The 14,342-nt window shown below is 54.3% G+C and overlaps 1 long non-coding RNA gene across 7 annotated transcripts in view; it reads right to left on the bottom strand.

Moving 5' to 3' along the window:
* LOC110599197 (uncharacterized) overlaps positions 1-14,342 on the bottom strand; it is a 150,190-nt gene that overhangs the window by 117,247 nt on the left and 18,601 nt on the right. The gene's annotated exons all lie outside the window — the stretch shown is intronic.

The following is a 14,342-nucleotide window of genomic DNA, read 5'->3' as shown; positions in this document are numbered from 1 at the left end:
AAAACAATAAAAGGGTTTTTTTTTCTTTTCCTGAATATAGGTAGCCTGTTGCCCGAAGGAAGCTGGGAGGCCAACGCCCGCCCTGGCCTGGTTTCTGACCACTGCCCTCTGCAGCCCTGGGTGCTCAGAGTTGCTGGAAGGGTCTGCTCAGGCAGACACACTGCCGCCCCAAAGTGAAGACAAATTTAGAAAAAGTACCCTGGCTCTCCAACTGGCCTCTGCATGTGTCCTGGGTCCTCGGGAGGAACAGGGCCTGTTCAGGGCCTCAGGGGCCTGGCCTCTCAGTCACCAGTCTGGGCAGCCTCCGGATCTGACCTACATGCAGACACCCGGGGTTCTTGGAGGGAAGCTCAGAAGCCTGGATTCTGGACCCTGCCCTGGGTCTCCTGGAAAGAGCTGGTTTTAAACGGGGCTGCTCCCTTTGCAAAATGAAACTGGGCAACTCTGGCTTCCAAGAAGAACTGTCCTGTCTGTAAACGACAATCCCATCGACGTCTTCCAAATGTCCGCCTCACAGCTGTGTGTTAAACTAAAAAGCAGGCCACTGCACCGGACCCAGGGACCCCCGTGGGGGGATGAAGGAGAGCATGTTTGTGCAATGGTAACAAATCCTGAAAAGAGATGTTCAGACACAAAACCCATTTCTAGGTGCAAAATCATGGATTCTTTTATTTCCTCCTTGGGTGTTTCTCGGCATTTTACAGAAGTGCCGTGTACTGCGGAGTCCCCGCCCGCGCGGCTCATTTTTAAAGAGCTTTGTTTTTCTTTTCTTCCTTCGCCTTCAATGTTAGCTTGCAACTCTGTGTCCAGTTTCCTCTCCCAAACACAAGCTCCAAGAGGGAGATTTTGGAGAAAAGTTAGGATCACCACGGGAAACTCAAAGCATTTGGACAAACCAGCCATTGCCCTCTTCCACGCTCACCCGGGTCAGGGGAAAGCACACCCCGCATGGCCAAGGAGCTGCTGGGAAGCCTGCAGAGACTCGTGCAGCTCCATAAGCAAATCAAACCAGAAACAAGACAGACAGAAAGAAAGGAAGATGTTTGAAGAGGAATAAAGTCCTTAGGTGGCCAAGATCCTCTGTCCCCGGGCCAGGGAGGGCCATCAGCTCCAGAGTCCCAGCCTTCTTTCACTGGGGGCAGAAGCGGGTTGGCCTGGGCTCTGAGCAGCTGCTCAGTGCTGTCTGCAGAGCGGCTGGGCCTCGGGCTGCGCCCCTCCAGCAGCGCACCAGCGCGGGCACAGCCAGGCGCCCGGGGTGACCGCGGCAGCCCAGCTTGGCGGCGGTGGAAGCGACCGCTGCGTGGTGGAGCCACAGCGCCATCATGCGGCCTCTTGGAGAACTATTGCTTAGCCGGCGGGCATGGACCTGGAGAAGAGGTCAGGGCTGGGAGCTTCAACTGTCCCTGGGGGAAGGGCTGGGTCTGCCAAGCTGTCACTCAGGCCCAGAGGCTGGAGCCTTCAGACCCACGCCAGTTGTCCTGGTGCATTACACTGACAGGGGCTGTGTGGAATCTCACTGCCCTAAGGATCCTCAGGGATCCCACTCCTCCTTGGAGAGAGATCTCTTTCCCAATCCAGACACACCCTGGCCTCCAACACCCAGCTGAGTTAGAAACTCCAGTTTCCAAGAAGAGCCGGGGCCAGAGCAAAGGGCACACCGCAGAGCTGCCAGCTGCCACACATTCTGCAGGGCATGGGGACTGTGCAGATGGGGCAAGGCAGTCTGCCATATGTTTACCCAGACTGCAAGAAGGCACCCAGGGTCTGGGCTGGAGTTGCTGCCCCCAGCCCTGAAAGGGACCCACCCTATAGCACATCCCTCCAGGAACACAGCACAGGACTCCACACATCTCCCCAGCAGATCTGGTCCTCAGAAACAAATGATGGGTTAACTCAGGAGGAGGACGTATGATCTCCATCCGCAGACCACGCGAGGAACCCAACATACACAAGTCAGGAATGCGTCCCACAGCCCCAGTGGGGGCCTGCAGCCTGCAGCCTGCATGTTCCTCCCTTGCTTTATACATTACGCAGAGCAAGAGATTAACAACGACCAACGAGCAAATAGAACAGCTAAAACGACATACTGTCATGGAACTTAGGAACTTCTAATTTCTGAACTTTCCATGTAATATGTTTGGATCCCAACTGGCCTCCAATAACTAACACCATGGAAACTAAAACCACAGATGAGGGGGACCACAGTAGCGTTAACAAGAACATACCAACTGGAAGTCCCCCGAAAAGCATGGAGCTACGCGTGTGATCTGATTTAACCTTCACCACGACCTTAGGAGAGAACTCTTTCATGATTTTTGTTTTACAGAAAAGGCAAAGCCAGGCCTAGATCATGGCGTTGGGAGCGGATCCTTGGCTTACTGCCTTCTCAGTCATCCACCGGCCCCCCCCTCGCCCCCCCTTTCCCCCGTGGATCAGGTTTTATGAAACTGAAGCTTATACGTTTTTCTGGAGGGAGGGGTGGCTATCAAGACAGTGCAGGGAGGGCTGCACCTGTCCCACCAAGGGACTCAACTTGTCCAAAGTGCGATTCCAACCTTGCTCCAGAATCTCTACCTCCTCCTCTTCCTCCTTTTTTCTTTTGCCGGTTTCTGAATGGCACCACCAACCATTCAGCACTGGCACAGGAAATCCAGGATCCACCCTGAACTCAGCCTCCACTGCACAGAAGAACCTCCCTGTAACCCACCGACCATACCAGGGCCCCCCACCCAGCGCACTCCCTCCTCTCCTGCCCGGGCCCAGAGCACCCATCCATGGAACCTGGGCCCCCAAGCCAACTTCCTCCCAGGGTCCAGGCAGCACGTTCGGTAGACACCACCCCCTTCCCAATGTGGCTTCCAGGGATCTTGACTGTGGGGTCTTTCTTTGTGCAAAGATCTTTCCCCTTTTTAGTAAATCGACAAGCACTGTGGGCCCTTCCTTGGTCCCTGGGGGTTTAGTTAGCTTTCACTCTCTAACCAGAGCCCGAGCATCCTGCCAACGGGATGTGAAGCAAAAGACTTTAAACCAGGAAGCGGAAAAGCCGCCATCAACATTCACCCTCCCTTCCTCCTGCGGCTCCAAAGAGCCGTCTTCTCTCCAGACGCTCGTGTGCACACACAAAATAATGCCTCTTTTCGTGGCTCAGATTGAACAGGATCTCCACAGCCTGGTTCACGTACCTCGGGCACATGTAAGGTGATGGCAGGGTGATGGCGTCAGGAGGCTGGGCCTTTAGGTCATGAGGGTGGAGCCCATGGGGGTGGGATCGGTGCCCTTAGAAAAAGAACCGTGGAGCGCGCTCAGCCTCTTCCACCACGTGAGGACCCCTCGAGAACCTGGCGGGGACGGAAGACGCCCTCAATACACAAGGATCTGCTGGCCTCCAGAACCGTGGGCAGGAAGTGTGTGTGGCTACCAGTCCCTCCTTCTGGGGTACTCTGTCCCAACAGCCCAGACAGACCAAGACAGAACCCTCCGGGAGACCCTTCCTGAGGACCCTAAACTGCAAATATTCTCTCTCGGCGTTTCGGAACATGTCCATTCCTGCACTCGGGAGGCTGAATGGAAGCTCCTCACAGCCTAGGAGGCGCCTGCAGAACTCATTCGGATGCCGGGGCCCTCTGTTGCTTTGGGTGGACCCTTTCTTCTTTAAAAAGTAATTTTTAAGTGACTGCCCTGGTGTAAAAGCAATGCACAAATAATCTGGATTGGAAACGCTGTTACATATTCTTTATGACTGTATTCACTTTTTCCCTCCGATTTTAAAAGAAGTTAAAATTAAAACATTCTCACAGGCCCCTAAAGCACCCTGACCCTGGGCTCTGTACCCTGCTCACACAGGGCCACCTCTGGGATGGGGCCCCTGAGGTTGTCACCTGTAAGAGGCAGGATTTTCACAGAAGGAAAATGTGGGCATTTCAGACTGTGCCCCCTTTCCCTCCCACGAAGCAGAAAGCCACGTGCCCTACAAAAGTCCCGCACACCCTGCAGAGGTCACCACCCTCCTCCTCAAGCCAAGACCCTGTGGACCGAGAGCACCGCCCATCACGGGGCGGCAGCGGGGTCTGGGTCTGTCCTGGGGACACCGTCTTCATTCCTGACGGTCCCCAGCTCTGCACAGCCCCATTCCCTAAGCAAAGCCAACCCTCGGCCTGTCAGATATTTCCGTGTCCCCCACCCAGCCCCCACTGGACACAGACAGAGGACCGTCCTTATATACGTCCCCAATGTCCATCTCATACTCTGCCACTCACTACGTCTTCTCCATTCTCATCACCTTTACCTGAGCTACGGTGAACCAACAGGGAGGACATCACACCCCACGTCCCAAGACGCAGGTATTCTTTCCATTCCTGGACGACGAACAGGGTGCCCAAGGCCCCTGTCAGCACATCCTGCTCGAAACACACCAGGGCACGGCAAACGTTGATTACTCTTATTTTAAAACATACAAGAGGGGGTGTTCGCCACGTAGGCTGCTCCACATCCCGTGATCGCAGCGGGGAACGGCTGCGTCAGGTGGGGGCCCCTCGGCATGGCCGGAGATGCCAGCAGACAATGGCTAGCTTTGTGGTTAAGGGGGAGGTGGCCTGGTGGCCTGAATGATTCCCAGATCCTCTACTACACAGTTTTGTGACCCTGAGAGCTGACTCAGCTTCTCCCTCCTTCAGTTTCCTCCTTGGTAAAACGGCAAGAAGAACATCACCTACTTTGCAAGAATTCTGAGAATCAATGCAAGCTCAACCAGCAGCCTTCAAAGAGGAGCCAGATGGTCCCCGCCTCCTGGTAGTCGGGCCTGGTGGAGTCCGTCCCCTTAAGTGTGGCAGGACTTAGTGACTGGTAAGTAATACACATTATTTGACAAGTATATAGCATAACGGGTCCTTTCAGATGCCCGGAAACCAGGACCAGCTTGCCACGGCCAGAGACTCCAGGCAGCACAGCCCTTGAGAAAGGGTGAATCCCCGGCCCAGTGGCACATGGACCCCTGGCACGCACACCCCTCCTGTGTCTGCCCCAGAGTCATCCGTGCAGCAAAAGCCAGGACCTACAAGACCCATCGTCAGACCCTGGGAAAGGCCAGCCACTTGTGAGGCCTCGGGGCACTCTGGGTTTCTCTGACCCTGTGGTGTCCCCCGCCCTTTCAGCCTGAATGCATCCACCTCGATGGTCCAGATCCCAGCCCACCATACCATGGCTGCAGCCTTGGGGACAGTCCCAAGCAGTTCAGCCTAATGACTTTCTCAACAGGAGGACGGGATGATGTGCGCGTCCACCTTGCAAACATCTTTAAGAGAGACAATAAAGACACACGTGACCTCCAGTCCTATCCTCTACCTGGTCAAGGTGAGAGTCAAGGCTCTGCAGAGGATGAAGCTGGGGTAGGTGGGGGCAGAGACTTGCCCAAAGGAAGAAATATGGTGGGGGGGCACCAGGTTTCCACCCGGGGCCAGCCTGAGCCCCGGCTGCCTCTCCCAGAGGGGACAGCAAAGGCCCTCAACTACTGGGAGGGGCTTCCATGAACAAACCCTGGGCCAGGCCCCTGTGAAACCTAGTTCTCGTTATCCCAAAGACTCCCCGAAGTCCCAATCCAAGCGAGTAGCTGAATATATTCAGTGCTACAGGCTTTTAAAGACCTGGAGCTAAAGGAAGCAATAAAGGACTACGCACTCAACACCCCACAACCCCAACAAGGGGTCTCCTTCCTGGCGCAAAGGAAACCGCTCCAGGTCCAAAACAAGAAAGCCTCCTTTAACCGGTGTCTGAGAGCCCCAGCTGATGTGAATAAACAAAGAACAAGATTTCCTTACAGAAAAAAATTCTCCAAATAATGTACGGGAATCCCTCACCCTCCAGGAAGTGAAGTTCCCTTCTCCTATCAAGCCTTCCTCTGTCACACCAAGGCCCAGACCCTGGGTGAGCGGGTCCCCGAGAGGCAATACACAGAAGGACCACTAGGTGGCGGCAGACCCTTACCACTATGGAGGAGGGCTGCAGGGTTCCAGGGGAGCCCAGCTCAGGCCCAGTTCTTGGCCAAAGCTTCCTGTTGGGCACCACTTGCTATAAGCTAATCAGTGCTTTCTCCTTGGCCCAGATTTGTGAGGGGACAGTAGTGGTTTCCCTCAACCACTGCTGTCATGCTGGAGGCCCATCTGTTAGGAATAACTAAAGACTCTTCCAGAAACTGGCAAACATCTCTGAGCGCCCAGATGCACCTGGAATGGACCTTCACGTCCCCCTGGCAAGGCAGGTAGGCAGGACTTGTTTTGACACGGGCTCCCAATTGACCGGTGTAGGACACAGACACCGGCTCTGGGTTCCCTTACAGAACCTCAGGTGCTCCAGCCTGAGAACCCAACTGCCAGGGCTGAGATTCCAGCTCTGTTACTGACCACTTGGGTGACCTTGGCCCATGGCTGAGCTGTGGTCCTCACTTACTCCCCCTGGGGCCCAGAGATGGGAGCACTGGATGGATTCAGGTTAAAAGGTGAAAGCCACTTAAATCAGTGTTTCCCAAGAGTTGGCATATCTTTAATTTTTTTCCTACCCCTTGAGTGGGTGGATTTACCACACACCCCTGGCCCTCAACAATAGGATGCTTCCTATAGTGGTCATGGTCTTGCTAATGTAGCACCAGGATTTCAGATTCCCTGCTACTGTTGATTTGGAGTCAAAAAAAAAAAAAAAAAAACCTGGAGCTTTCTCAAAACCAAAGACTCAGTCCTGAGAGAGGTCCTCAACCTCCAACCAGATCCAAAGAACCCCACCTCATGGGCCGCCTTGGCACCCAGGGCAATAAGAGGCAACATGCACCTTGAAGCACAGGCCTGGATGTTGCCCAGGCAGAAGTGCAACGTTTTATCTCTGCTCTTCTGAGGGGTGTTTTCATGGTCAAGTGCATGTTTAGAATCAACTGCTTCTCACCTGTTCTAAGCCCTATAACAAAAGGTTCTGAACACTCTAGCAGAGACTGTCATCCGTGTATAGAACAGATCCGGCTGCACCTGGAGAAGGTGACATTAGGGCAGAGTAGAAAGATGGCTGCAGCCAAGGGCAAGCCCCATATGCCCTTTCTCTATGAGGTATCTTCCTTTGCCACCTGCAGAGAGGAGCTAGCTGTCCTAGCAGGGGCTTGGAAGGGCAAAGCAGAGCTTCACCCACTGTTCAGGTTAATGTCACCATAAGCTCTGCTGCCAGCATGCCACTCACGGAGGGGAGAGAGAAAGAGGCCATGCACCTGATCTTTCTAGACCAGGCGGGATCCCCGACCAGCAGTATCACCAGGGGCTTGTCAGGAATGCCAGTTCCTAGGCTCTGTGCAGAGCAACTCATCCGTAACTCAAGGTGGCCCAGCTGTGCTCCACAGCCCTCCAGCTGCCCAGATGGGCTCAGGCTGGGGGACCCAGCTCCAGTGCTCCCAGAACATCTCTCTGACACCCAACAGCCACTGCTCCACTCTGGCCTTCCTCCGAGTCATCTTTACAGACCTGCTCTGTGGTGCTTACATCCCGGGTCCTCTCAGTGGAAGGTGACGGGAAGAACCCAGAAACTCCTTGAAGCTCAGAATTTCCTGAGAGAAGGTGAGGCACCCTGGGGAGCTGGGGGTTCCCGGGTCGCCGTCTGCACCAGTGATGGCACACAGATGAGGCCATCTAAAGAGAACTGATAGATCTAGAACATTCTGACTACTCTGGACCATATCCACAACAGCCTCGCAATGACGTAGGAACTACCGCAGAACATGTTATCCCAACTTTTCCCATCTCTTTATCTTACGTCTTTTCTACCTTAATTTTCCTAACTCATAAAAAATGACACTTTTTTAAACCACCTTAAATACTTTTTCCAACAAGCTAGTTATAAGCATGTTTAATGGTTTGCCAAAGACACGTGACTTTTCTAAAGCAGTTCCCCACCAGGGTGAAGAAAGGCAGATCCAGGATTTTAGTTTTTCAAGCCCATTTGACTTGGGTGAATTTGTACACAAACCTGCAATAATATGATCCGGACACTAGAGGGCAACAGAGCCCAAGAGTCTGGCTGCAAAGGACCTGTCCCAGGGCAGGCTCTGGAAGCAAGCCCCAGGCTCCCCCAGACCCCAGAAAGCACCTGAGCCCTAAGACCTGCAGGAGACTGGCTCTCAGCCTCACACTCTGAATGCTCGCCTGCCCGTGCTGGTCAACAGGGGTGTCAGTAAGCAGGTGCTTGGGGGCACACAAAGTAGAGCCACAAATCTGCCCTGCTCATCCTGCAGGTGCCTGGGCTCCCACCACATGCCAGGCACTGAGAATAGGAGATGGTGCCACGGGACATACGATGCTCACAGACATCTCCTTACACATGCCTCGTTACAACACCCCCGCACTCAGCAAGCTGGTCCTCACCCCTTCCTGCAGTAAGTGGAAGGAGACTTCTCATGGCTGCACGTCTGGGTGACTTAGAGACCCAGGGTGGCTCCTATTTATGCACAGCACCTCCCAAAAGCCAAACATGACCCTGTTCCCAGGAGTCCTGCCCATGATAGCCCAGAAGTGGGCTGCACCTGGTGCCAATGCCACTGACTGAGCTCAGGTGGGTCCCCAGGAGTCAGGGCTCAGGCCAGCCACAAGGAAAAGCCCCCTCAGAGGCCTGCAGCCCAGCAGCTCTTCTTGGAAATGTTTGAGTCCTATGCACCACGGGGTTCAGTGCCATCTGCTGCTGAGCACCCTCATAAAAGGCAAGGTGGAGCGCGTGCTGCCCCTGCGTGAGGGCCTTGTGTGCATGTACATGTGTATGCACACTTGTGCCCCCACCTCCCAGAGGCACCAGAAGAGACCTGCCCTTCTCTCCCTGCAATTCAGTCTGGCCACTCTGTCCCCAGCCGTGGCTGGCAGCCCTTTTCACAAACCCACGGAGACTGCGAGCACAAGGATGGGGAGGAGACCTAGGCAGTGCTCCCGACCCCGAGCTCAGGGGTGCCTGGGTCCTCCCTGCCACCAGGCAGAGTGACAGCTGAGCTACCAGGGCAGGGTCACCATGCAAAAATGACACAACAGGGAGTGGGCACCAATTTTTTGCAACTACTTTACTTTCAGACAAAAACCCTGGGGAAATACTCTCTCCAATTTTCTCGGCTCAGTCTGGTTTTGCCCTACAAAATATTTTCTGTCAAAAAACCATCTCCCCGAAATGGTTCCTGGGCAGAGAAGGATAATACATCAACCTTTCCCATTTCCACCAGAAGAATGGGTCTGCTGAACCCCATTTAAGTCCCAAGTGATGTAAGTAGAATAGAGAGAACCGCATTCTCTGCCCCAGAGAAGATCCACCTAATCCTGAAGCAGGGCCTGGCAGGGCCCGCACCTGGGGCTGTGTGTGACAAAGTCATTCCTGCCACAGCCCTCATCCACGTCTTCACAGGCACTGAGAAGTGGGGACAGGGTCCCAGAGCTAAGCTCCTGGCAGGGGCTGCAGCCACTCTTCAGGGGCCCCGTCTCAGAGCAAGGGCTCAGTCTGGGGGCCACAGCAGACCCTGACACTGCAGCTGCTTCAGAGGAAGGACAAAGGCCACAGGATTGGAGATGCCCCAGGCATGGGACCCACCAGAGGAGGCTGCTGCCACCCGGGCTGACTACCACGTGGCCAGGAGACACGCGCCAGGACCCACGGTACTTCAAAGGGCCACACACATGTTTTAATTTCATTTAAAATAAGGACAAAAGAACACACACTTTTAGGCTGAAGAAAATGTTTTCATGTGCCACATTCACCTCACGTGCTCGTACCAATACAGTTGTGAAAACTAAGCTTCCAATATTTTTTAAGTAGGAAAGGGCCCAAGAAGGCCAAGTTTCCCAGGGGCAGCCTTGGAGGAAGGGCCAGGGGCCCTGGACCAGGGCAGCTGGGATACTCTTACAAAGCACAGGAGACAGTCCCCTTGCCACCTTCCCCTCAGCCCTGAGGATGTGGCCACCGTCTCCAGAAACCAGGACAACAGCTTCTACATTGCACCAGAAATCTGCTGCTGCCAAAAAAAACCACTTTTGTCCACAAAAAAAAGTGTTCTTGGGGCTGGGGTTGTGGCTCAGTGGTAGAGTGCTCACCTAGCACACGTGAGGCACTGGGTTCCATCCTCAGCACCACAAAAAAAATGAAATAAAGATACTGTGTCCACCTACAACTAAAACAAAAAGGTTCTTAATCAATCTTAAGGTCAGGGCACTAGAGGGCCAGACAGCTGGGTAACTTCAGGACGTCAAACAGAGGTCTCGTCAAGTTACGGTGCAGCTACATCCTGACAAACCCATCGGAAGTTGAAAATATCATGAATCGAAAATGCATTTTACACAGCTAACCTACTGACCATCCGCCCTCGGCAACCCGGGGCACCCTGGGATCCAGGGCCCAGTGCCACTGGCCCGCATCTCAAGACAGAATCGCACCACATGGCCCTCGCCCAGGGCAAGACCTAAATCCAGATCCACTGACGGCAGAGCAATTTTGCACCAGGGTAAGATGGAAAAGCCCCAAGTCCAACCGTCACAAGTCAGGGACTGACTGCTGGTGGACAAGCCTCGTCTCGAAGCTCCTGTGCGCCCTGAGCATCTGTCCCCCACGCACGCCACATACCCCACCACTTGGACCATTTTCTAGTGTTCAACCCAGTGGCGCAGGTCCATCCCTAGCACTGTACGGCCATCGCTAGTATCTAGCTCTGGGACACAACCATCTCCCCAGACGGAAACTCCGGCCGGATCTTCCCATCAGTCACCCCCTCCTCCCTTCCAGTCCCTGACCACCGTGAACCTACTGTCACAATGTTATGCTCATGTAGTAGGAACATTAGATGGTGCGGGAATGTTCAGAGGTGAGACGGTTAGATCATGAGAGCTGTAGACACGTCTGTGGATTAATCCACTTGATGGATGAACTGGATGAACTACTGCGTGGTTGCTGAAGGCAGGTGGGCATGGCTGGAGGCAGTCAGTCCCTGGGGGCGTGCCCTTGGACTCTGTCTTGCCCCTGCCTCTCCTCCCGCTCTGCTTCCTGAGACCGGAGCCGCTTTCCTCTGCTACTCGCCTCCACCATGACTGCGGCCTCCCCTCAGGCCCAGAGCTATGGAGTCGGCTGACCGTGCACTGAACCTCTGGAACCCCGAGCCAAATCAACTTCTCCTTCTCTAAGTTGCTCTTGTCGGGCATTTTGGCCACAGAAATGAAAAGCTCACGCCCAACCTGTGATCTGCCTCTCTGGACCTCATGCGCAGGCTCACACAGCAGGTGGCCTCTGTGCTGGCCTCTGTCTCTGAGCCTCAGGTCTCCCGGGTTCATGCCTGTTGCTGGGCTTGGTTCCCCTTCACTGGGAAAAGGAGTAAGAAACAGGAATATCCCCAAGAGAAAGGTGGGCAGAGGAGGAGGAGAGGGCTTCACCATGCACCAAAGAAGGGCTTTGAATGAAAGCTAGGAGACGGCGGAGAGGGGCAGGTCGGGAGCTGACCCGCTTGGACCTTGTTCCCAATGCCAGAAGAGCAAACGATCACTTAAAAAAAATGAGAGCTTTTCTTTGAAGTTCAGGGGGATGAATCAAGGAACAGTGTGAGGCCCAGAAGAAGGACAGCAAGCCAACACCTCACCCCACTGACCAGTGCCACAGGGCACCCAGCCAAGGGACCAGGCATGGGAGGCATGTTTTTGTCCCCCGCCTCACCAGGGTCTCCAGGAACTAAGGGTTATGACCCTCAGCAGGAGACTCGAGTCAGAACAGGTGATCCTGTTATTGAAACTTTAAAAAGGTACCAACATAAAACGCAATTTATTGCTCGTGGTGAAAAACTCAACAGCCCAAAGGTGAAGCTAGTTAATAAAGCCGTGGTCCCCGGCTTGCTGGTTCTCGAGCACCATTGGAGTCATCCAGGCGGGTTGTGGCACGGGAAGATGACTCAGGTGTCAAAGTGCAGAGGGGGGATGGGCAGAAGCTCCTGTGGTTATATCACAGACGCAGGACACTGGGCAAGACCTTCAGGGGGACACTGGGCAAGACCTTCAGGGAGACACTGGGCATGCTTCATCTTTAGGCCACTCTCAACCTTGCAGATCGGATGCTCTTTGATCCCAGGGTTTCCATGAGCATTAACACCAGCAGCCTTGGCCGGGTCACCTGCAACTCGCTCCTCCCTGACCTTCCTGTCTCCTCCCCTCCTCTCACCACAGTGATCATCCAGAAGGGCTCTTTGGGGATAAGAGCTCAGCCACACCCACCACGTGCTGTGTGTACACACGTGTGCATGCACACACACACACACACACACACACACACACACACACACACACTCCTCTCTCTCTCTCTGCAAATGCACTTGGCAATTCTCAGCCAGGGAAATTGGTGGCTCTTGAGGCCAGGCCATTGGCAAGGGGAGGACAATGCCGCTTTTCTCTTTGGAGGGCTGTTTGCATAACACTCCAACGTCCTGAGCCTGCACTGGATGAAGAAAGGAAGATGACTTTTCCGTGGCTGGAAGGAATCCCTGTGCCTGGTGGTCCTTCCAGGATGCAGAGGCAGGGGCAGAGAGCAGGAGAATGACAGAGAGCCAACATGGAAAGGGGGTCCCCCAGGGACACCGAGCAAGCCTAGAGATTCAAGCTTCTCCTCTGAGCACCTCCCCAAATTCCTCACTCCACTCTGAATGTGGAAATCACGTAAGGGGACAGACAGTCTTTGGGCGGCAGCTGAGTGTCACACAGTTTCAAGAGCAGAAGGGAAGAGTCTTCAGAGAGCCTCAGGACAGGGAGCTTGAGAACAGAGAAGGGAGGAAGCGGAGGCCAGGATACACCGACACGGGCACAGCCCCAGGACCCATGTGCCAGGACACTGCATCCTGGCCAAGCCCGGCTAGCCACTGGTCTCCTTGGTTCATGCCTGTTGCTGGGAACCCTCCCAACCAGCTGCTCACCTGCTGCAATCCAAACTCCCCACACCCTCACCTGGCGCAATTGCCACCTGGTTACCAAGGTACCCAGGGTGACCAAAAGACAATGGAGGGAAACCCCGTTTCAGAGCATCAGTTACATAACAGGATTAAGTGAAGTTGACATCTCATACTCTCAGGAGGTCCCTTAGCAAGCCACGGTACTCGCTCTACAGCACCAGCATCAACGATAAACTAAGGTGTAAGAAGTGGAAAATGAACACAAAAGATTAAGGAAAAGGCGGGAATCCAACACCATTCCCAGATGATCATTCTGCAAGACCCCAACGGGGACTAGGGATAAAAGAGATGACCAGACTTGTCAAAGCATGACAGGGAGCTGGAATTCCAGTGAGATGGAATGCAAAGTGTTCTGAAAAACAAACCTAAGTAGAAGCAGAGGTGACCCCCACAAGGTATCTCCAAGAGCAGAGAAAATCACTGACCCTCCCCAACAGAAGCCCAGCCTGCTTAACCAAAGCCCCTCACTCAAATCCACCGGGAGCCAAAATCAGCATCCTGACGCGCCATCAGCAACCTCTTGCCTTTTCTGACTCAGTCGGGGCCCTGTGACTCCTCACCACCCCAGCACCCCTGTGTGCCCTCTACCCCAGCCCGAGTCCTCCCTGCCCAGGTTCCTTCTTCCTCCCCCACACCCTGACCCTCAGGGTTGACTTTCCAAGCATCACCAAGGGAGAGCCAGGGCTCCTCCGACCCCTGTCCACCGCCTCCTCCACCTCTGGCTGTGAGCACAGGAAGTCTGGGCTATTTCACTTTCTGCCCCAGGCCAGACATTCAGCAGGAGCTTGCTAAGTGAATAAATGGGCCCTCCCTCCCCGTCTCCTAGGCTTGGGGTTGGGGCGGTAGGAAGATGCTTACAAATAACAATAAATGGACTTTATTTTATTTATTTATTTATTTATTTATTTGCATGCAATAGCCTTAAAAGTCAACTGCAAGGAGCCCTCTTCCAAGACCTGGGAAGGGGGTACTAGGCCCCCAGACCCTCCTTGGTGGGGCAGGAGCAGTGAGATGGGAGACTCAACCCTTCCTGGCTGAGGAGGGCTGGACCATGTTCCAATCTTCCACTTACTTTAATTGCCAGGAAACAGGCCTCCTCTGTCTGTCATTGTGACTTAATTAAGCCACAAGGGCCCGGAAGGAGGCGGCCAGGTCCTCAAAACTGGCTGGGAAGGTGGAAAGCCAGGTCAGGGAGCCTGGGCAGGAAGCAGGGAAGACAAGACACAACCAGACCCCACGTGCAACCCCCACCCGCCCATCTCAGCCTCGGTTCCCGTTAACCCATCCACCGCCTGGAAGTCACCAGCCTGCACCCTCGAAGCTCCAGGAAAAGTGGGTGAGGACCACCTTCTCATAAACATTATCCCGAGCAAAG

The sequence above is a fragment of the Ictidomys tridecemlineatus genome, chromosome 3 (assembly GCF_052094955.1).
Source record: "Ictidomys tridecemlineatus isolate mIctTri1 chromosome 3, mIctTri1.hap1, whole genome shotgun sequence".
Classification (NCBI taxonomy): Eukaryota; Metazoa; Chordata; class Mammalia; order Rodentia; family Sciuridae; genus Ictidomys; species Ictidomys tridecemlineatus.
This window is presented reverse-complemented; position numbering and strand designations above follow the sequence as displayed.